Below are 22,829 nucleotides of genomic sequence, written 5' to 3'. Positions count from 1 at the left end.
AAACCATAATATATGAATTTTGCATAAATTGGAACTCAAACGACCGAGAAAAATCCGAAACAAAGCTGAAACATTGTAAAAACAGCATCTAAAACCTTCTTTTTACGCATGTAAACAAGCGTAATCACTAACCATCGTGGGCTTGGTTTTCACAGGCGTTTATTGCCTCCATTCATTCGGCGATCATGATCAAGGCCGAGCTGGATGGAAGGGAGGCCTTGGCAGCGAAGGAGAATGAGAACTCCTCTATTGCCTTAGAGGTTGCCACCACGCTGAAGGGTGAGCTGCTGAAGGCCCGGAGCGAGGTGGATATTTTGAGGGCCGAGGTGGAAGCCAAGGCCGAGCTGCTAAAGAGGGAGGATGAAAGGCATAAGGCCCACCTCCAAGTTGCCCACGCCATCACTAAAGGGCTGGAGAATGAAAAATTCCAACTCCTAAAGGAGAAGGATGACATGCTCCAGGCCCTTGAGGCGAAGGACGCTGCAAATGGGCGTTTCGTTGCCGAGCTCAAGGTGGAGTAGCAACGCCTTGCCAACGGAGCTCTTCTAGAAGCGGCCTTCAGGCAACACCCAGACTTTGACGGGTTTGCCAAGGATTTTAGCGATGCAGGCTTCAAATTTCTGATGAAAGGCATTGGTGTTGACATGCCCCACCTCCAGGTCGACCTCGGAAATCTGAAGAAGAGGTATGCTGAGAAATGGGCTTCTGGGCCCAACGGCACTCCAGGTCCTGCATCCTTGGTGGACAAGTACGTCAGAGATTTAGACTCTGACTACTCCGACCTAGACGAAGACGATGCCCCTAGTCAGGAGCCTAACGAGGTTGGCACCACGCAAGAGGAAGCTCCTTCACAGCAAGGCGGATCTCAGGAGGTTAACCTTCTGGGCTCCCAGGGCGAGCTGTCCTCCCACCTCGGAAGTAGCTGAGGCTCTCTTTTCTTCTCTCTTTCTTATTATTTTTTTTGTAAGTTTCAGGGCAGATCTGCAAGGTCTATAAGCCTTGGCTCTGTCCTTCAATTAATGAATTCTCATTCCTCAAGTTGATTGTAATTCTATACGTCTAGTTCTGTCTCTTTCTTCCATTATTACTTTTTCCCTTGAGCTTTTTAAACTTGCTTTTGTAAGTTTCAATTCCTATATGAACAATTTCACCTCGCACCTCTAACTCGTAAGCTTAAAGGATTGAGTTTGAGAGGAACTCTTTCCACATCGCCCCTTTTACTTGTGTTTTAAGGTTTGAATTTGAGAGTTTCCTTCACTGGTTTTTAATATTTCTCCTCGAACTCGGAGGTCCAAAGGATAATATTAAGCAATTTGAACTTTCTACATCGCACTTTTAACTTGAACGTTCAAAGGGTTGAATTTTGAGTCCATAATTAATATTCACATCGCACCTCCAACCCATGGGTTTAGAAGATTGAATTTCTTGAATTTGATCAATTTTTGCCTTTACCCTGCCGATTTTTAAGTCTTATGGGAGTCCGTGGCCCCCATTTAATTTCTGATTGAACTCGGAGTCACGAAATTAAATAATCCCGTTTATTAAAAGTTCCGCCCCTTCAAAATTTTTACAAGTCCATTTTAGGACCATTTTGACATTTCAAGGGTAATAGCGCTTTAGGTGCTGTGCATTCCATGGATGTGCAAGCACATTTCCTTCCAGATCGGCCAGCATGTACGTTCCAGGTCGGACTATGCCTTTAACCTCGAACGACCCTTCCCAACTCGGGCCAAGAGTGCTCACATGATTGAATCTTCCTTAGGACCAAATACCCAACTTGGAAGTTTCGAGGTCGAACTCGGGTGTTGTAATGTCTGGCCATTCTGTTATGATACTCTGCTAGGCGTAGCTGAGCCATTTCCCTTTTCTCTTCTAATAGATCAAGGTTAAAGAGTAGTTCTTCCTCGTCCCTTGTTGGCTCGTATTGCTCTACCCTGTTTGTTGGCATGCCGATCTCTACTGGAACAACAGCTTTAGAGCCGAAGGCCAGCGAAAATGGAGTTTCGCCAGTTGACTCTCTTGGGGTGGTCCGATATGACCACAATACTTCAGGTAGTTCCTCGGCCCATCTTCCCTTTCTGGAATCCAGTCTCAGCTTGAGTCCTCGTTTTATAATTTTGTTTATCGCTTCAACCTGCCTGTTGGCCTTCGGATGAGCAGGGGACGAGCTGAGATGGCTTATGCCCAACTTTTTACAGAAGTCTTTGAACTTTGTATTGTCGAATTGCTTTCCGTTGTTCGTCACGATAGCGTTCGGTATACCAAAACGGCATACAATATTCGTCCATATGAACGATGTGACTCTAGTCTCCGTGATGTGAGAGAGCGCCTCGGCCTCGACCCACTTGGTGAAGTAGTCCACGACGACTACGGCGAACTTGGTTTGCCCTTTGCCAAGAGGAAAATGACCTATAATATCTACTCCCCATTGCGCGAATGGCCATGGGGTCGAGATGAGGGTGAGCAATTCGGGAGGCTGATGGATGATATTTGCGAAGCGCTAGCAGTTGTCACAGGTTTCACAAATTGCTTTGCATCCTGCTCGACAGTGGGCCAATAGTACCCTTGTCGAACCACTTTGGCCGACAACGACCTGGTGCCAAAGTGGTTCCCACACACTCCTTCATGGATTTCCCTAAGGATGTAAAGGCCTTCTTCGAGAGTCACACACTTAAGCAGAGGCAGGGAGAAGCCACGTCGGTACAACGCTCCTTCTCGGAGTATGAACTGAGCTGCTTTCCGTGCCATCTTCTTTTGCTCCTTCAGATCTTGCGACAGATTTCCTTTGATGAACTCCACGATTGGATCTTGCGGCATTGAAGCTGTTTCAGAGTTTTGGGCGCTTCCATCTCGAGCACGGCCTTTATCTTCTCTGGGTTGGCTTCAATCCCACGGTTGTTTACCATAAAACCAAGAAACTTCCCCGAGGAGACTCCAAAGGCACATTTGGCTGGATTGAGCTTCATTTGATACTTTCGCAGAACTCCAAAGGCTTCTGTCAGATCGAAAAGATGCGACTTTGACTGCTTGCTCTTGACAAGCATGTCGTCCACATATACTTCCATATTCCGACCGATCTGCTTGGCGAACATTTTATTCACCATCATTTGGTAGGTCGCACCCGCATTCTTTAGGCCAAAAGGCATCACCTTGTAGCAGTACTGACCTTGGTCTGTCATGAATGCGGTATGATCTTGGTCTGGCACATGCATTTTGATTTGGTTGTATCCGGAGTAGGCATCCATGAAAGTGAGTAGCTCGTGCCCGGCCGTTGCGTCCACGAGCTGGTCGATCCTCGATAGGGGGAAGCAGTCTTTTGGGCATGCCTTATTTAAATTTGTGAAGTCCACGCACATTCTCCACTTCCCGTTGGATTTTTTAACTAATACAACATTAGAGAGCCACTCGGGATACAGAATTTCTTTTATATATTCAGCCTTTAACAGTTTGTTAACCTGCCCAACAATTACATCACTTCTCTCTTTATTTACAGGTCTTCTCTTTTGCTTTACGGGTCAGAACGATGGGTCTATGTTGAGGCGATGCACCATGATCTTCGGGTCGATGCCTGGCATGTCCTCATGGGACCACGCGAAAACGTCCGAGTTGGACCTGAGGAAGTCGATCAGCTCCTCCCTATCAGTGGCCTCCAGCTTGGTTCCTATGCTTACTTGTCTTTCAAGGCTAAGCAAAGGAACAAGCTCGAGTTCTTCGGTTGGTGCTGAGAACTCCCTTTTACCAAATTTCGGTAGGTCGGCCTCGAGCTTCGGCAACTCGTCCCTGTTAGCTTGTCCTTCCAGGGCGCATACTAATGACCCCTTGAGTGCGGAGGCGTAGCACTCCCTTGAAGTTCTCTGCTCTCCTCGGACCGTGCCCATTCCATTAGGAGTTGAGTATTTCAGGACTTTATGAAGTGTTGAGGGAATGGCCCGGAACGAATGGATGACGGGTCTCCCGAAGATGGCATTGTAGGCCGACCTTCCGTCGATCACAACGAACTCGGCCATCTGGGTTACCTGTGTATCATCTTGCCCAATCGTAACCGGCAAGTCGATACACCCTTCTGGAGAGACCGATTCTCCAGAGAATCCAACCAAGGGAGATAGACTTTTCTTCAGCTGAGATCTGGTCCATCCCAAGGCCAGATATGTCAAACGGGACAAAATGTTGGCAGACGCGCCTCCATCTACCAACACTCTTCTGACCAGAACATGATCGATGAGGGGAGCGATCACGAGTGCATCATTGTGGGGCAAGTGTACCCCCTCCAGATCGGCATCGCCGAAGGCAATGGAGCAAGTTGGTTTCTGCTGATGATGCATACCTCGCGCCTGGCCTCACGAGCTAGCTCTTTCCTTTTATTTCAGGACTGGCCCCCACTAGGGCCCCCGAAAATAGTGTTGATGACTGCAGGTCAGTCATCTCGACGAGGTGGCGTCCTTGAACGCTTCTTTTCTTCTTTCTTCTCTACCGAGTTGGACCTCGGTTTTCCAACAAATTTTTTGAAGTAGCCATCTTGAATGAGGTCTTCAATTTGGCGTTTTAACTCCCAGCAATTTGATGTATTATGGCCGTGATCGCGATGAAAACGACAATATTTATTCTTATTACGTTTTTCTGGGTCTCCTCGGAGCTTCTTAGGTCGCTTGAGGAGCTTCTCCATCCCATTTTCCTAGATGTTTGTAAGTATTTCAGAGATGGGGATGGTGGTCGGAGTATAACGTTCGTAAGGTCGGCTTCGACTGGGGCCATTTTTCGACCTACGATACTCAGTTCGGCTACTGGAGGAGGATGGTCACTTATCTTTGGACTTGGGATCAGTCTTTCCTTTATCTTTGCCAGCTCTCCCCTAGTCAATTTTCTTTTCTGGTCGGCCAGTCTTGGTTCGAAGGAGCTCTTGTCCATCAATGACTTTCTTCGCTTTCTGTAGCACTTCGGTAAAGGTAGTTAGAGCCTCCTCTCCAAGCTTCACGGTGAGGGTCTCATCGGCCAGGCCGGTGAGGAAGTAGCACATGGCCGAATCATTGGAGCAGTGCGCGACTTTCAGCTGCTCCTCCTGGAACCTTGTGACATATTCTCTCAGCGTCTCATCTTCTTTCTGTCTGATAGTGGCGAGGTGAGTTGCTGTCTTTCTATCGTAATGCCGAGAAGAGAATTGACTGATAAACTTTTTCCTCAACTGAGAATAGGTCGAGATCGACCTGGCCGGTAGTCTTCGATACCACATGTGCGTTCTGCCGGTGAGCGCGATCTGGAAGGCGCGGCATTTGATTGCATCTGTTGCCGCTTGAAAGTCCATGAGGCCTTTGAAGACCTCAACATAGTCTTTTGGGTCCTTAGACCCATCATAAGGCTTCATGGTGGGAGTCTTGAACTTTTGAGGGATTGGAGCCTTCAAAATGTCCGAGGTGAATGACGATTCTCCCAGGTCGCTATCGTCAAACGAGTTCTCCTTCTTCTCGCACCTAGCCTTAAGTGCCTCGACCTGTTCGTCGAACCTGTGTTTCATCAGGTCGAACTCTTCCCTCGTGATCACACCTTTTGGTGTCAAAGGCTTATACTTTGACTGAGCCTTGAGGTCGGAGTTGGAGAACTCTCGGGAGTAAGACGGAGAGTCCTCTGGTCCTCGCGACGCTCTCTTCTTTTTATCAGCAAGGTGCTTTCGAAGATCATTGTCCCGCAAGCTATAATCCACCCCCTCATTGTTGGGAACGGGCTCGCGGTCACCAGGGTGGAGAGATGGAACTTGGTCTCCCTTCTCACATGGGACTCTAGAGGGAGACACTGTTCGGTTAGCCCGCGTTGCCTCGGTGTACATTTCTTCCATTGTGCGCAATCGATGGCGCATATCATCCAACTCGCCCTGGAGGGTAGCCAGAGCCTCAGGGTCTGCCGTCGGGTCAGCCCTTCGGGAGGCCTTTCTTGAGGTCCCACCTCGTCCTCGGTTGGCTTTTGAGGGTTTCGGGTGAGTTGGGGGTAACTCCTGGTTCGCATGGTGGGTAGATCTCCATGGCAGATCTCCCTCTTGTCCTGCTCGGACTTGGTCCTCGACTATTATAGCGTCGAGATCTCACTGAGTGCTGTTATCAGCGTTCAAACCCCTCTATTCTGTCGTATTAGCAGAGTTTGCTGGTTGCACCATCTTTGCGTAGGCTTCCTAGATCGGGATGACTTAAGATGTCCTTTCCCACAGACGGCGCCAAATGTTTATGAAAAGAGTTGCACAACGCTGTTCTATGAACCTAGCTCGAACCCGGTCCTTGGCTCGACCTGAACCCAAGAGTGAACCTGCACAAGAGGGTAAACTCTCCGACGCTCAAGTCAGTATAGATCGGACTCCGTATTTAGTTCGAGGTGAGATTTCATACCTGAGCGTGAAATGAGGCCTTTTATTTATAGGTGGTGGATCTGACAGTACACACGACCGGCGGTTATATATTTTTTCTCATATCGGACCTGTCGGGTTCCGAGTAGATCGAACCCCAAACAGATCGGACTTCGGCATGCATACTTAGCCTGTTCCCGATGGGTGAACCCGACCTCTTCGGTAGGGCCGAGGTGGACCTGGGATATTTAATCCTTGAACACTAGTGAGCGTCCTCCACGTGTCCAAGGTATTCTTACCCCCAAACATGAGAGATGACAATTTTTCATCCCACGTACCACTGTATAGAATTATGATTAATACATAATCCATTGTCGTAAAGAAAGAAAGGGATCTTAGAAGAAGAAAATACAGTAGAACAATAGTAGAAGGATGAGATAGGAGGATGTAGAACAATTGCAAATTATTTAAATTAACTAAAATTCAAAATAAAATAATTAAAATAATTAACTAAAAATCCATTGAAGGTACGAAACACAATTTAAATTCAAAACCAAGTTTGTTAGGTGGGTAAATATAAAGAACTTCCAAGAAACACCATTTAAATTCAAAACCAAGTTTGTTATTTGGATAAATATAAGGAACTTCAAAAAAAAACATGAAAAGGAAAGGAAATTGTGGAAAAATCATTATATTTTGTAAAATTACTAAAATATTTTTGTGTAAAATTAAAAATAAATGAACATTTTTTAAAATATATACCAAATTTAGCCACCCACCCAAAATTCCCCTTATAAATAGCCAAGAGGTATTATTAAACAACAGGTATTTTTCTTTTTCTCTTTTCTTTGGACATTTACAACAGATTTTTCAACATTAATAAAATAGCATCTTTGGATTGCATTATCTATTTAGTACATATTTGAAGAAATAAAAGATTTCTTGTAACTCATATTTTTTGGGTTAATATTTGCTTTCAGGTCGCATAAAATTAAAGCTAAAAAATGGATTACATTTCACTCACTTTACTGCTTGCTTTAATTGGAGCTTAAAAAATGAAAACATGAAAGAAATTTAAAAAGTAGAAAATGGAGAGGTTTTTCTTTTTATTTTTATTTATCTTTATTTATCTAATTTCCCTTAACCCTCAAAGAAAATTCTCTTTTGCAAAATATTTGTTTATCTGAAAGAAAAAAAAACTTTTTTTTTTTACCTTTTAATTAGAATTTTGAGAGTTTTAATTAGATATTTGATGATAAATGCTTATGTTTGGCTTTATCATCGTGCTATACTTATATTTGTTTTTCGATAATTATTTTCGATAAATATAAATGCTATAAAATTTTGACATCTTATATAATACAAAAAAGCTTTTATATTACTTCTATCACTATTGTAATTTTGTGATAGATGACCTAAATTATTTTGTCTCAATGATCTCAGTATATATAGCTAGATTGATTAAGTCATACATTCCCGACATCCACGTACCAAAGGTTGGAATCCCCACATCCACGTACCAAAAAAAAAAAACACTATTATCTCTCTCTTTTTGAGAAATTACAGTGGGTAGCAAAAATCTTTTATGTATTTCAAAATATGTCACTCATATCAATAGTATATCAGTAGTATATTAGACACTTATATCAGATGTATATTAGATATATATCAAAGTCATATTGCACAGACACTCATATCACTAGTCTATCATACGTATATCTCATACATATTATAAGTATATCAGACACTCATATCAGTATTATATCACACACACATATATATATATATATATATCAGTAATCAGATATATTATAGATATATTACAGATATATTATAGATATATATCATTTGGGTAAAGTTGTCGTTTTAAAATTGGGCCTCCATTTTTTTAACTGCTATATTAAAAAAAAAAACTAAATGTGATTGCTATTTTTCTAATTTTACTAAATATTTTTGCCATATTTATAACTACTTTTTTTTTTCTTTTTCCTTTTCTTTCAAAGAGTTTGCTGTGTTGCTTGATTTTTTTCTCTATGAAGTTGGCTTAGTGTTAAAATCATTATCGATGGAATGTTATTTATCCTCATATTTTCTAGGTCTATTCTTCTTTATTTCCTGTGTGTAATAGTTTGTTATTTTACTCTGCCTCCACGTGTAGAGGCTCATTTGCTTTATATTATGAGCCTTTCTTCCTTTTCTCATAATTGAAGATTCTATTCTCGAATTGTACGGATTATTTTCTCTACCGTCTTCTTTACGGTATCAGAGCTATAGGCTCTTCTTTTTCCATGGTGTTAGATGCTTCTTCTTCATCATCTGGACAATTAACTCCTATTTCTACCCCTTCTACTCCAATACCAACACCAGTAGTTACTCATCTACAACAAAATCAGTTTAGACCAGTTACGTCCGTTCCTCAGCCGATTATCCCACCATCACTTAATCCTAATGCACAAACCATTGTTCCTCGCCCATCTCTACAGCAAAATTCCTATTACCCACAAAATCCTTATTACCCACCAAATCCCTACTATCCACACAACCCCTTTTCTTCGATTCCACAAAATTCATTTCGTCCTATTTCACAATCATCATACCCACAACCTCCTCCGTCTACTCCTTCATATTATAACCAAAATGCATAGCGTCATCCATTTACAGCCCCAACCCAATCCCCAATATCCAAACCCAACCAGTCCAGATACAATTTCAAGCCCCACCACAACACTACTTTCCTCCACCACCAAATCCACACTCTACAAGCATGTTTCTTACTTTACCTTAGCCTTTGAGTGTCAAATTGACTGATACAAATTTTCTTCTCTAGAAGAATCAACTTCTGAATGTTGTTATTGCTAATGGACTTCGTGGGTTTCTTGATGCGACGGTTTTTCCTCCACCACAATTTCTGGACCAGCAAAGACTTCATCTGAATCCAGATTATTCTCTTTGGGAAAGGTACAATCACATCCTTATATATTGGATTTATTCTTCTTTGTTTGAACAGATGATGGGGAAAATTATATCTTTAGAGACTGCTTCTGAAATTTGGTCTTCTCTTAATCGTGCTTATGATTCTAAAACTACTGCTAGAATTATGGGGTTGAAAGCACAATTACAGAGTATTAAGAAAGATGGATTATCTGTGAGTGAGTATCTTTCTCAAATAAAAGAAGTTGCAGATAAATTTGCTGCCATTGGTGAACCTATCTCATATCGTGATCATTTGGCTCATATACTTGATGACTTAGGCACTGAATATAATGCTTTTGTAACATCTATTCGAAATAGAGTAGATTCTCATTCTTTAGAAAATGTTCGCAACCTTCTCTTGGCTTATGAAGCACCGTTGGAAAAACAAAATATTGTGGATTAGCTTAATATTGCCTAAGCCAATCTCTCAAATCTTTCTTTTCAACACAATAACAAACGTCATTCTCCAAAGGCTTTTTTTTTCTTAATCAGTCAAAAACATCATTTCCACACCTTGTTTCCGCGGCACAAATTCCTCCCAGTATTTTTGGTAAGCCTCAATCTGTCCACAAATGACATTCTAAACCTCCTGGCCCAAAAATCCAATGTCAAATATGTGGAAAATTTGGTCACTCCGCTACTGTTTGTTATCATCGAACCAACCTTGCTTACCAATCATCTTCACCACAAACCCTATATCACCATACTCAGCCCAACCTTGTCCAACAAACACTGATTCCTCTTCGATCACACATGAGTTTCAACATCTATATGAAGGTTGGTTTTTGGACTTTGGAGCTACTCACTATGACTATGGATTCTTCAATTCTCTGTAACCCAATATCTTATAATGGTGGTGAAGAAGTCACAGTGGGAAATGGTAAGAAAATTTCTATTTCAAATATTGGTTCTTCTGCTTTATCTTCCTCTCATAGGTCTTTTTTTCTTCATAATGTCTTTCACACACCTACAATTTCTAAGAAATTAATTAGTATTGCTCATTTGTGCAAAGATAATCAAGCTTTTGTTGAGTTTTACTCTTCTTTTTTCCTTGTTAAGGATCTTTGGTCCAAGATGGTTCTTCTTCGGGGATCGCTTGATGATGGTTTATATAGTGTCACTTCTAACTTAATAAGTTCTTCTGTTGGCTCCACTCCTTTAGCTGCTGCTTTTTTATCTTCTGTTCAATCGTCTCCAAATTGACATTTGTGTCTTGGACACCCTGTTGCTTCAGTCTTGCAGCAAATTTTGTCTCTTTGTAATTTGTCCTTGTCTAAAGGTCATGCTAATACTTTTTGTATTTCTTGTCAGTTAGCTAAAAGTCATCGTTTGCCTTTTTCTTTGTCCATTACAAAAACTACCGAACCTTTTCAAATGGTTCATTTGGATGTATAGGGCCTTTCCCCTCAAACTTTAATTAATGGAGCTCATTATTTCCTATTATTTGTTGATGACTTTACTCGCTTTTCTTGGCTTTATTTACTTAAAAGTAAGGATGAGACGTTTCCTTGTTTTCGGAACTTTAAATCCCTTGTTGAGACTCAATTTGGAAAATCTATAAAATGACTTCAAACCGATTGAGGTGAAGAGTTTTGATACGTCTCTTCCTTTTTAAACTCCAATGATATTTTTCATCGTGTTTCTTAACCCTATACACCCCAACAAAATGGGAGAGTTGAGCGCAAAAATTGTCATGTTGTCGAAATGGGACTTTCATTACTTGCTCATTCTCACTTGCCTTTATCTTTTTGGAGCTTTGCCTTCCAAACAGTAGTTTTTTTAATTAATAGGTTACCTACCTCAGTTCTTAACTCTCTTTCCCCTTATCAAAAGTTATTTAATTCTATCACAGATTATCATTTGCTTATAACCTTTGGTTGTGCTTATTTTCCTTTTGTTCGCCCCTACAATACACATAAACTTCAGTTTCGCTCCAAAGAGTGCATCTTCATTGGTTATAGTTCCAATCATAAGGGTTATTTATGTCTCGATCCTTCATTGGGTAAAGTTTATGTGTCTCGTCACGTTGTTTTAAATGAATCTGTCTTTCTTTGCGCTTCCAAGTCTTTTTCTTTTTGACCCGTCAAACAAACTGCGCCTAGTTCTACTTCTTTTACTCCCATACCTTTCCCAATTTTACCAATATCCTCCCCTGCTTCCTCCCTTATTTCTATGAGTCCACCATTTCCTCCTGACTTTTTTTATCTTCCTCCAACACTATTCCTACAACAACCCTTTCCACTAATGTTTCACCTTCCTCCAACAATACTCCTACAAAAACCTCTCCTGGGTTACCTCCCGTTCCACCGTAACCAATACTACCCATCCCTTACCTATAAACACCCATCCTATGATAACAAGAGCTAAGGCCGGTATTTCTAAACCCAAAGTTCGGTTTGCTTCCTCTGCCCTTTCTACATCTCTTCCAGTTGAGCCTACAACTTTTAAACAAGTTGTAAATTGTGTTGAATGGAAAGATGTCATGGCTAGGGAATTTCAAGCTTTGGTAACTAATGGCACTTGGGATCTTATTGAACCTTCACCCGGTAGAAAAGTTATTGGCTGCAAATGGGTATACAAACTTAAGTTAAAATCGAATGGTGAGATTGAGGTTATAAGGCTCGTCTTGTGGCACGTGGGTTTGATCAAGCTTATGGAATTGATTATTTTGAGATGTTTAATACAGTTATTAAACCAGCCACTGTTCGAGTTGTCATTTCCTTTGCAGTTCAATTTAAGTGGCATATTCGCCAACTTGATGTTCACAATGCTTTTCTAAATGACGATCTTCAAGAGGAGGTGTATATGATTCAACCCCAAGGCTTTGTCGATAAAGATAGACCCTCCTATGTTTGCCGATTGCGTAAGGCCTTATATGGTTTGAAACAAAGCCCTCATGAATGGTTCTTAAAACTTAGTACATGTCTTCTTTGGTGGAATTTTGCGGCTTCTAAATCTGATACGTCTATGTTTACTTACAACAAGAATTCTATATTGGTTATTATTTTAATATATGTGGATGATATCTTAGTGACTGGAAAGGACTTGAAATTTATTCAGCAGTTTGTATCTTCCTTGAATTCTACTTTTGCGCTGAAAGATTTGGGTGAGCAATCATATTTTCTAGTCATGCAGATAAGTAGAAATGATGGTTATTTACACATGTCTCAGTGTAAAATGATCTTCTACAGAGAACTGAAATGACAAATTACAAACCTACTGACACTCTAATGGCTGCTAATAAGACTTTGTCTCTCACAGATGGTGAACCCTTTCATGACCCATCTCTCTATAGAAGCATTGTTGCTGCTCTCCAGGATTGTGCTCTCACTCGCCTGGACTTAAGCTTTTGTTTATAAAGTATGTCAATTTCTTCATGCTCCAACTAAATAACATTGGCTTGCAGTCAAGAGAATTTTGTGCTATATTAAATGTACAACTCCTCTTGGGATTACTTTTACACGATCTTCCCATCTAGCTCTGACTTGTCACACAAATGCTGATTGGGCTAGTTGCCCAGATGATAGGTGCAATACTAGTGGGTTTTGTGTTTTTTCTCGGTAATAACTTGATATCTTGGTCATATTCTAAACAGAAAGTTGTCTCTAGATCTAGTGCCGAGTCTTAATACAGAGGGATGTCCAATGCTATTGCCGAGCTTATTTGGCTTCAGTCTGTGTTATTCGAAATTGGTATTTCTTTGCCCTCAACTTCTTTACTTTTGTGTGATAATGTCAGTGCTACTTACTTGGTTGCAAATCCAGTTTTACATAAACGTTCAAAGCATATAGAGATTGATCATCACTTTATTCGATAGCAGGTGCTTCGTAAACAATTATTAGTTTGGTTTGTACCATCAGAGGACCAACTCGCTGATATCATGACAAAGCCACTCCCAACACAAAGGTTTCATAGTCTACGGACCAAACTTACTGTGCATGGCCCAGCTTTGCTTGCGGGGGATGATAGAATCTTATTTATCCTTATATTGTTTGGGTCTATTCTTCTTTATTTCTTGTGTGTGATAGTTTGTTATTTTCTAACAAATACTTTGGCTCCACGTGTAGGAACTCATTTGCTTTATATTATGAGCCTTTCTTCCTTTTCTCATAATTGAAGATTCTATTCTCAAATTGGAAGGATTATTTTCTCTACTGTCTTCTTTAATGATAAATGATATATCTCAATTATGCATGAGAACTCCTCTATTTGAGGTGAACCCCCACAACAATAATAAGAATAACCCCAATAACAAGATGATGAACCAATCCCAAGAAAGTTAAACAGATTTATGCTTGGTAAGATGATCAAAGATCAAGAAGAAAAGAGAACTTGTTCTTATCTTCAAGATTTCGAACTCTCCACAACCTAATTGATCAAACTAGATTGAAAGTTCTAAACATGCATTCTAAACACAAGAATACAAAGAAAGCTTAAAGATTGAGAGAGACTAAACTCAATCTGGACTTTCATTAATCTAATGTTGTGTTTGAAAAGCAAATGTACATCCCTATTTATAGAAATTGGAAAGACACCATGAAAGAACACAACTCTTGGCGTAAATAGTCTAAATACAGCCACCACCCTTTCAAAATCATTCATGAACCCTTTCGAATGCAAACATATGGATTAAAAAAAACATAATACATTAAATATGTGGATGAATCTGGATTTTTAGATTCATGAAGGAATGCAACTGTTACGGTTGACTTTTTACTGCAGAAACATGTGTCGGTAGCCCTGTTTGACCACGTTTTTTACCCCTTTTCCATCATTATTTGCCCAAAAGAACCACATATTCTTAAAGTAGAACATGCATAGATTATTTATGTATAAAAGTCAAACTATGGTACTTTAGGAAAAATATGAGAAAAATGCGATGGTCAAAGTTGGAAGAAAATAACAGAATTCTGTTTTTGCAGAATTGCGCCCGGTGCATTTTTGGAAGACAAAATGTCAAAACGCACGTTTTGATTAATGAAGGGCAAGGAGGACATTTCCCACATGTTCAAAACTGTGAGTCCAAGTCCAAGTGAGATGGTTAGGTGAATCTCAACCCTTTTCCACTTAAAATGGAGGGAAGTTTCAACCAACATATGGTGTTATAAAAGGAAGTCATCCCTCCATCAGCAAATCATCCCTTAGAAGCTTCATTTCATCTTCTTTTAGATGCTCTCTAGTTGTAGAACACGTCTTTAGGTTTTATGTTCATGTTCTAGTTGTTCATTTCTTTGTTTTTCACGCTTTTACCTTTTGTATTGCTTTTAATTTTTGTTCTTACTTCCGTTCTTTGTTCATTCTGTTCTTTTAAAGTTCTTTAGCGAGTTTCAACTCCCCCCACACTCGAGAGAGAACAGGGTCGAGCTAGAACTTCTTGTACGACTTATTTATTCATTTAAATTCAATGAAAACTACTTTCTTTATGTTTTCGTGCATTTACTTTCATTTAGTTATGTTCTAGATTAGTTATCAACCTTCTTGTGAAATGCCTTAGTCAAATGATTTGATTTTCAACACACTCGGGATTTTGGCCAGATTGCGTCTAACACTTTTTTGGGTTGGTTTCTAAAAACTTCTCTTTACGTCTTTTTTCCATTTGGCCAGTGGGAATTTGATTTGTACACCAAAGTCCAACCTTGGGAAAGGTGAGTTAGGTAAAATAATAGGAAACCAATATGGGATGTGACTTAGGAATAAGCGCATAAAACATGGTCCTAGGCATAGGCCCTCTGACCCATAATGCAAATGAGTTGGTAGATATTCTCTAGGATTGTAATCACACATAGGCATATGATTGTAGGTTACTCTAGTCTCTGCAGCAACCAAAAGTGGTAGTGAAAGAGTAGAACTCAAATCCCAAGAAAAGTCAGGAATTGCACCTGGTGCATTTTCCCAACATAGTGTGTTTTCCATGTTGTGGATCAAAACTAAGGTAGAAGACAAGGAGGTTGAGTTTTATTAAATTGCTTGTTAGGTAAAACCCCAAACAACAACATTTGATCACATTTTTCTTCCTAAATCACAATTGCATATTTGAACTATTTCACTGCATTACTTGATTTTGAAAAGCAACAAGTCCCTGAGGATTCGACCTTGGATTACTTCCGAGTATTACTTGTGACTGTGTGCGCTTGTACGAGTCTCTAATCTTTTTAAAGGTAGAGAAAGTCCCAACAAGTTTTTTGCGCCGTTGCCGGGGACTTAAGTTTTCAATTCATATTCTTTTCAAGTGAATTGTTTCATTGTTTGATTGTTGCATACCGCTGTCATTGGACTTAATTGTAATATCTAACCTTTAAGGGAGTTTTGTATGAGCACATGGTCTGGTTGGTTGACCTTTGATTCAGAGATTGAAAGAACCCTTAAGAGGATAAGGCGTGAGCAGAGGTTGAGAAAATGTTGAGAAAATCAAAAAGAGAAAGAAGTTGAAGAAGTAGAAATTGAAGAAGATACCATCGAGATGAATAAAAATCCACAAGATTCTCCACCGCCGCAAAATCCACTAGTGAATGGAGATATGGCAGGTGAAGGAGTAGAAAACCGAGCAGGATAAGTGCCTAATCCGATCCTCCTAGCAGATAACCGAGATGAAGTCATGCAGAATTATGTTACTCATGCGTTCCACAACCTAAATTTTGGGATAAATAATCCTTTACCTCAAGCTGCATAGTTCGAGCTCAAGCCAGTCATGTTCCAGATGTTACAGACGATGGGCCAATTCAAAGGACTGACTAACGAAGATCCTTACTCCCATCTCAAATCCTTTATTGAAATAGCGAATTCATTTTAACTTCCTGGTGTCTATGAGGATGCACTAAGATTAAAAATGTTTCCTTTTTCTCTCAGGACTGGTGCAAGGACTTGGCTAAACGCACTAGAACCAAATTCTATCAACACATGGGCGGAACTAACAGAGAAATTTTTGGCAAAGTACCACACTTTGACCAGGAACCAGACCTTCAAGAAGACATTGTGTCTTTTTGACAAAAGAAGAACGAAACAGTTCAAGAAGCTTGGGAGCATTTTAAGGAATTACCGAGAAGATGCCCGAGCCATGGATTGCCCGCATGTGTGCAGATTGAACAATTCTATAGAGGATTGGATCGTTCATCGAGAATGATGTTGAACACCGTAGCCAATGGCTCGTTGTTAGAAAAGTCGGTTAATGAGATCGTTGATATCTTAAACTAGATGACAGACATTAATGACCAATGCGAAATAGGAAGGCTATTGCCAAAGAAGCAAGTATCAGTCGGAGTCTTTGAGTTAGATACAGTAGCTTCAATACAAGCCCAAATGGCGGCTACGAACCAGATGTTAATCCAGCTGACACGTTTTGGCAATACCTGAAACCTCTCCTGTTTACAAATTTCAGATGTATCTGTGTCTATTATGGTGATAACCACTTGTATGAGAACTGTCCAGCTAATCCAGAGTCTATTTTCTATGTAGGTCAAGGTTCCCAGCAAAATTTCAAGCCATATTCAAACGCTTACAACCCTGGATGGAGGCACCATCCAAACTTTTCTTGGAGTAACCAAGGAGTAGCTAGTAGCAGTGCGCAAGCACTTGCTCAAAAATACCAGCAAAACTACACTTCTCTTGGTTTTCTAACTCAACTGGCATCGCGTCCACAACAATACAATCAGCAAAGAGGTCAAAATACTACTCAGAAAGATGGTAGCAACGCAAGTTTGGAGGCCATGATGAAAGAATTCATGACAAGAAGTGAAGCTTCAACAAAAGAGTTTATGACAAGAACTGATGCTGCGATAAGGAACTTGGAGATACAAGTGGGGCAAATAGCAAATGACCAAAAATCTAGACCCTAAGGTACATGGCCTGGACATACAGAGAACCCGAAGCGAGGTCGTGAGGGAAAGGAACATTGTAAGACGGTTATCACAAGAAGCGGACTAAGTTATGAAGGACCCTCACTTCCAGACGAAGGAAGTGATGCAGTTACACCTGTTCCTGCATCCACCTCCAATCCACAACAAGAAGAGAAAGCAGAACCCCTAAGTTCAGAAGAAAAAGGTAAGAAGGTGGATAAAGGTAAACAAGTAATGCCCAACACTGCCCCACAGGTAGGTAATATTAAGATTCCTCCACCTTTCCCCCAAAGGCTAGTTAAAAAGAATCAGGATAGTCATTTTAAGAAGTTCTTTGAGATTCTAAAACAGTTGCATATAAATATACCTCTCATAGATGCTTTAGAACAAATGCCTAACTACACCAAGTTTTTCAAAGACATCATATCTAGGAATAAGAAGTTAGGTGAGCATGAGACGGTAGCCTTAATAATGTGTAATAGTGATGCTCTGGGGAATCCATTGCCTGTTAAGTGTAAGGACCCAGGTAGTTTCACTATCCCTTGCCCAATAGGAGGTAAGAACCTAAGAAGAGCATTGTGTGACTTAGGAGTGAGCATTAATCTTATGCCTATATCTGTCATTAAAGAGTTAGATATAGAAGAAACTTGTCTCACTACTTTCACTTTATAACTACCTGACAGGTCCATAAAGAAACCGAAAGGAAAATTAGAAGATGTGCTTGTTAAAGTTGGTAAGTTTATTTTTCCCACCGATTTTATAATTTTGAATTATGAAGCAGATCTTGAGGTGTCGATTATTCTAGGGAGGCCATTTTTAGCAACTGGAGATACAATATTGAATGCTACGAAATGAGAGATCACTATGAAGGTCAATGATGAGCAGGTAACCTTCAATGTCCTTGATGCGATGCGTCTCCTGGATGAAGTCGAGGAGTGCTTTACAATAGGGGCAATCATAGAGGAACTCTAGCAAATGATGGTGGAAGACTTAAAAGTAGATTTGGAGATCGTAGAAAAAGAAGCCAAAATGGCGCAATTTTGCCCCAATTTGAGTGTTTTGAGTTTTTGCAGCCAACTATAGCGGATTTGAAGACCTTGCAACCTTCCATCATTGTATCTCCAGAACTGGAGAAGAAATCCCTACCTTTTCATTTAAAATATGCTCATTTGGGTTTAAACGATACTTTGTCCGTTATCATTTCTTCGTATTTGTCTAATGAACATGAATCTTTGTTTTTGCAGGTTTTATCTAAGTATAAGAGGGCTATTGGATGGACAATAGAGGACATTAGAGGAATTAGCCATACTTTTTGCATGCACAAAATCATCGTAGAAGAAGGAGCCACTAATTCTATTGAGTGCCAAATGAGGCTTAACCCCAAAATGAAAGAGGTGGTCAAAAATGAAATCATTAAATGGTTAGATACTGGAGTGATCTACCTCATCTCGGATAGCAGCTGAGTTAGCCTGGTTCAATGCGTTCCCAAGAAGGGTGGTATGACGGTGATTACAAATGACGACAACGAATTGATTGCAACTAGAATGGTGACTGGTTGGAGAGTGTTGGACTACCGTCGCTTAAACAAGGTAACTCGAAAAGACCATTTTCCATTATCCTTTATTGATCAAATGCTTGATCGTCTTGCAGGGAAAGAGTGCTATTCTTTCCTCGATGGGTATTCTGGTTACAACCAGATTACTATAGCCCCGGAGGACCAAGAAAAGACCATGTTCACGTGTCCCTATGGGACATTTGCATTCCGAAGGATGCCGTTTGGGCTTTGTAACGCTCCTGCTACCTTCCAAAATGACCGTTATTTTATCTGACATGATAGAAAGCACGGTAGAGATTTTCATGGATGATTTTTCTGTGTTTGGTGAGTCGTTTGATGTTTGTTTAGAGAACTTATAGAATGTTTTAAAAAGATCTGAAGAGACTAACCTCGTGCTTAATTGGGAGAAGTGCCATTTTATGGTACGTGAAGGGTCTTAGGTCACAGAATTTCAGAAAAAGGAATTGAGGTTGATAGGGCCAAAATAGATATGGTTGCCAAAGTATCCCCTCCCACAACTGTAAAAGGTGTTAGAAGTTTCTTAGGACACGCGGGTTTCTACCGCCGTTTTATAAAAGAGTTTGCAAAATTTTCTAAATCTTTGTGTCAGTTGTTGGAAGTGGATTGACCATTTGTTTTTTATGAGCATTGTTTGAAAGCTTTTGAGACACTTAAGAATGCACTTAGCTTAGCACCTATCATAATTGAACCAGATTGGAACTTGTCGTTTGAACTAATGTGTGATGCAAGTGATTTTGCTGTAAGTGTGATTTTGGGTCAACGAAAAGGTAAATTTCTTCATCCGGTTTACTATGCAAGTAAAACATTGAATAGTAGTCAGTTAAAGTATATTGTGACTAAGAAAGAACCTTTGGCTGTTGTTTTCGCATTTGATAAGTTTCGTTCATATTTGATTGGGACAAAAGTGATAGTAAATTCATTAAAATAAGGTAAGACAATTTAAATACTTTAAAATAAATTTTTGACTAAAATCTCGTGGCTTGAGGTTAATCTGACCTGAGTAACGCGGGGCGTTACAGGAACTATCTCAATTATGCATGAGAACTCCCCTATTCGAGGTGAACCCCCAAGACAATAATAAGAATAACCCCAATAATAAGATGATGAACCCACGACAAGAAAGTTAAACGGATTTATGCTTGGTAAGATGATCAAAGATCAAGAAGAAAAGAGAACTTGTCATATCTTCAAGATTTCGAACTCTCCACAACCTAATTGATCAAACTAGATTGAAAGTTCTAAACATGCATTCTAAACACAATAATACAAAAAAAGCTTAAAGCTTGAGAGAGACTAAACTCAATCTGAAATTTCATTCATCAAATGTTGTCTTTGAAAGACAAATGTACATCCCTATTTATAGAAATTGGAAAGACACCATGAAAGGACACAATTCTTGGCCTAAATAGTCTACATACAGCCACCACCCTTTCAAATCTATTAATGAACCTTTTTAAATGCAAAATATGGATTTAAAAAAAACATAATACATTAAATATGTGGATTAATCTGGATTTTTAGATTCATGAAGTTTTTTGGATGACAAGATGTCTTTTCAAGCTTGAAGGGATGCAACTTTTCACCAAGTGTGAACACCTTAGCTTGAAAGTGACCATTCAACCCTTCTTGTAGTCTTTTAGTTCTAGCTCTTGTGATTGGACCTTGTGGCATAATGATTGGGTTGACTTTGAGCATAAGCTTCATTTGAGCTGATTTGAACTTGCTCCTCTTGTAGGCTTTTCTTATGCACTCCGTGATCACTCATTTCTATATCAAATTATATTTAAAAGTCCTAAAAAGTTTCTTTTTTGTCTTCTGTTTTAATCTTTTCTTGTGTTTCTGCGTTGAGTGTGGCGTGGCTTAAAAGTAGGAATCTTGTACCATTTATTTATTTTTTTTACCATGAAAGGTAAAATTTAATTGTTACTCCAACCTTCATTTAACCTAGTTTCTTCTTCACTACTTATTACTTTCATTTACTCCTACTGGCCAAAACAACTCTGTTTCCAAATATTACATCAATATTATGAGTTGTTTCTTATTAAATATATAATTCAGTATTTAGTGTTTATCTCGTTTGTTTATTTCAAATTCTTTTATCTATAAAATAATTTACTTTCATTCAATATGCACTATGAAAAAGGAGTTTTTGCGACGCTCTTTTAGCGACATTACATGAATAACGTCACTAAAAATGATTTCAGTGACGCCTTGTGGTGTCTCAAAAATTGAGTTTTAGCGACAATGGTCTGCCTACGTCGCTGAAAATATTTTCAACGACATTATGTGATTGTCGTTGCAAAACTTTTTAGTAACATTAAAAAATGAGCATGTCACTAAAAATATTTTTGGCGACACTGTAAAATTTCTGTCTCTAAAAAGTGTTTTTAGCGACACTTAAAAAAAGGTGTCGCTGAAAGTTTAAAATTAGAAACCCAGTTCCCTTCGTTTTATCATTCGCAATTTCATTTTTGATTTTGGAAAACCCTTGCCGTCGCCAGTCTTTTCAACAGATCGTCGTGCCGTCATTGATCCTCCCCCGTTCCATTGCCATTCCATTGTTGCTCCTTTGCCATGTCGGCGCCATCCCGTCGTCGTCGCTCTCGCTGTTAATCTTCACCGCGAAACCCTTCAGTTATTTTGGGAAATTAACAGTCATGTATAATTTCCCATTCCACAAAAAAACATCCAACACAACCACAATATGCAAATAGGAAGAAAAATGGAAAACCACAAGAATAACGGCACAACAAATTATACTGGTTCACCAATAAGTCCTACGTCCAGTATTCCACTCAGATGTGGGTAATTCACTAATAATTGTTTAAGGATTGGAATACAAAACTCTCCCTAAAGGACCCAACATAAGCCCTCTAGCTTCTAAGTATTTAACCCCAATAATACTTAGGTACAAGAATGAAAAACCTCACCGATATACACGAACACGAGTTGCCGACGATGCACTACAACTCAAATGTTCCTCCTCTTGTCTCTCTGCCTCACTACTACCTGTCGCCACAAGTTTTATCAAGATGTGCATCCACCCTTTTGTTTCTTTTCTTCCCGGCACACTCCAAAGCCTAAAAGCATCAACATATATATTGTGTTAAAACAAAAGGCTCTAATATTTGGGCACTGGCCCAATAAACTTCACAATTATTTTTCATTCTTTTAGTTTCCATTATTTTGTCTTCAATCCCAACAATCTCACACTTGGAGACAAAAGAACAATTTCACCTCCCACTGCAACAACAGTGCTCCATTATCTTGGCAACCTCGCCAAGGCTGAGTTCTAACTGCACCAATAGTAACTGACTCAACAATTGCTCGGTCCCATCCAAGCTTCGTCTGTGATTGCCCCGAGACTGAGCAATCCTATGTGGTCTTGTCTTCCAGATGTTAGAGTCACAACCACGTGCTCCCACTCGATCTAAGTGGTCTCTGTCGCTTCCTTTCTCGATCGAACCCAACGACCTCTGAAGGAAGATTCCCTTCATGACTTGGATCTCCCACCCAAGTCTGTTGCCTTTATAGAGACATCACCCTTGACTTTAGTATCAACTGTAGTCTTCTCCCTCGTTGCACTCTCTCGCCTATACGACTTCATCAACTCGCCAAACCGTCTGTCAACTGGGGCTTGAAATCGACAACGTGTTGAACACCTTGCTGAGTTGTTTCCTTTACCATTTCCTCTACTTCCTAGCTGTTGTACTTGAACTGATGGCAGATTCTTCTAATCTGTCCTGGTTTTCAATGTTGCTGATTTTTTCAAGTCTCGCGCTCAACCATCTACAACTACTATGTGCATCCTCTGTCTCTCAGATCCCCTAGCAACCTCAACCTCAACCAGAAGATCTCTTGTGGCATGTCGCCACCACCCTGGATTCCCTTTTGAGCTTCCAGCAACCCCCAACAAACTCACTGTTGTAGCCATCATCATCTAGCTTCCCTGCGGATAACAAATTAAATTTGAAGCTAAAAATATACCTGACGCCTCGTAGCACCAACTCGGCCCCTTTGCATACCTTCAAACAAACATCTCCAATTCCTCTCACCTTGGAGATACTCTCATTCTCCATCTTCACCGAGCCATAATCACTTGCAGCAAAAGATGAGAACCAAC

At 40.0% G+C, this 22,829-nt stretch overlaps 1 long non-coding RNA gene and 1 other non-coding gene across 4 annotated transcripts; one reads left to right on the top strand and one right to left on the bottom strand.

The window, feature by feature from the left end:
- Nucleotides 1-8,530: 8,530 nt before the first annotated feature.
- LOC111025240 (uncharacterized) lies at nt 8,531-13,431 on the top strand. Of its 3 annotated transcripts, none has more exons than XR_002603488.2 (4): nt 8,531-9,283; nt 12,560-12,658; nt 12,894-12,990; nt 13,119-13,431. It is a non-coding gene; the product is annotated as an uncharacterized LOC111025240 (long non-coding RNA). The 3 variants fall into 3 exon arrangements; XR_002603487.2 differs by having other exon boundaries at nt 13,116-13,431; XR_002603486.2 differs by having other exon boundaries at nt 8,533-9,283; nt 12,894-13,431.
- Nucleotides 13,432-16,252: 2,821 nt separating this feature from the next.
- On the bottom strand, nt 16,253-16,359 carry LOC148210365 (small nucleolar RNA R71). Its single transcript, XR_015792521.1, has one exon. It is a non-coding gene; the product is annotated as a small nucleolar RNA R71 (small nucleolar RNA).
- Nucleotides 16,360-22,829: the final 6,470 nt, after the last annotated feature.

Source organism: Momordica charantia, assembly GCF_013281855.1.
Source record: "Momordica charantia cultivar OHB3-1 chromosome 7 unlocalized genomic scaffold, Mcharantia_2.0 BLBB01000007.1, whole genome shotgun sequence".
Lineage (NCBI taxonomy): Eukaryota > Viridiplantae > Streptophyta > Magnoliopsida > Cucurbitales > Cucurbitaceae > Momordica > Momordica charantia.
This window is presented reverse-complemented; position numbering and strand designations above follow the sequence as displayed.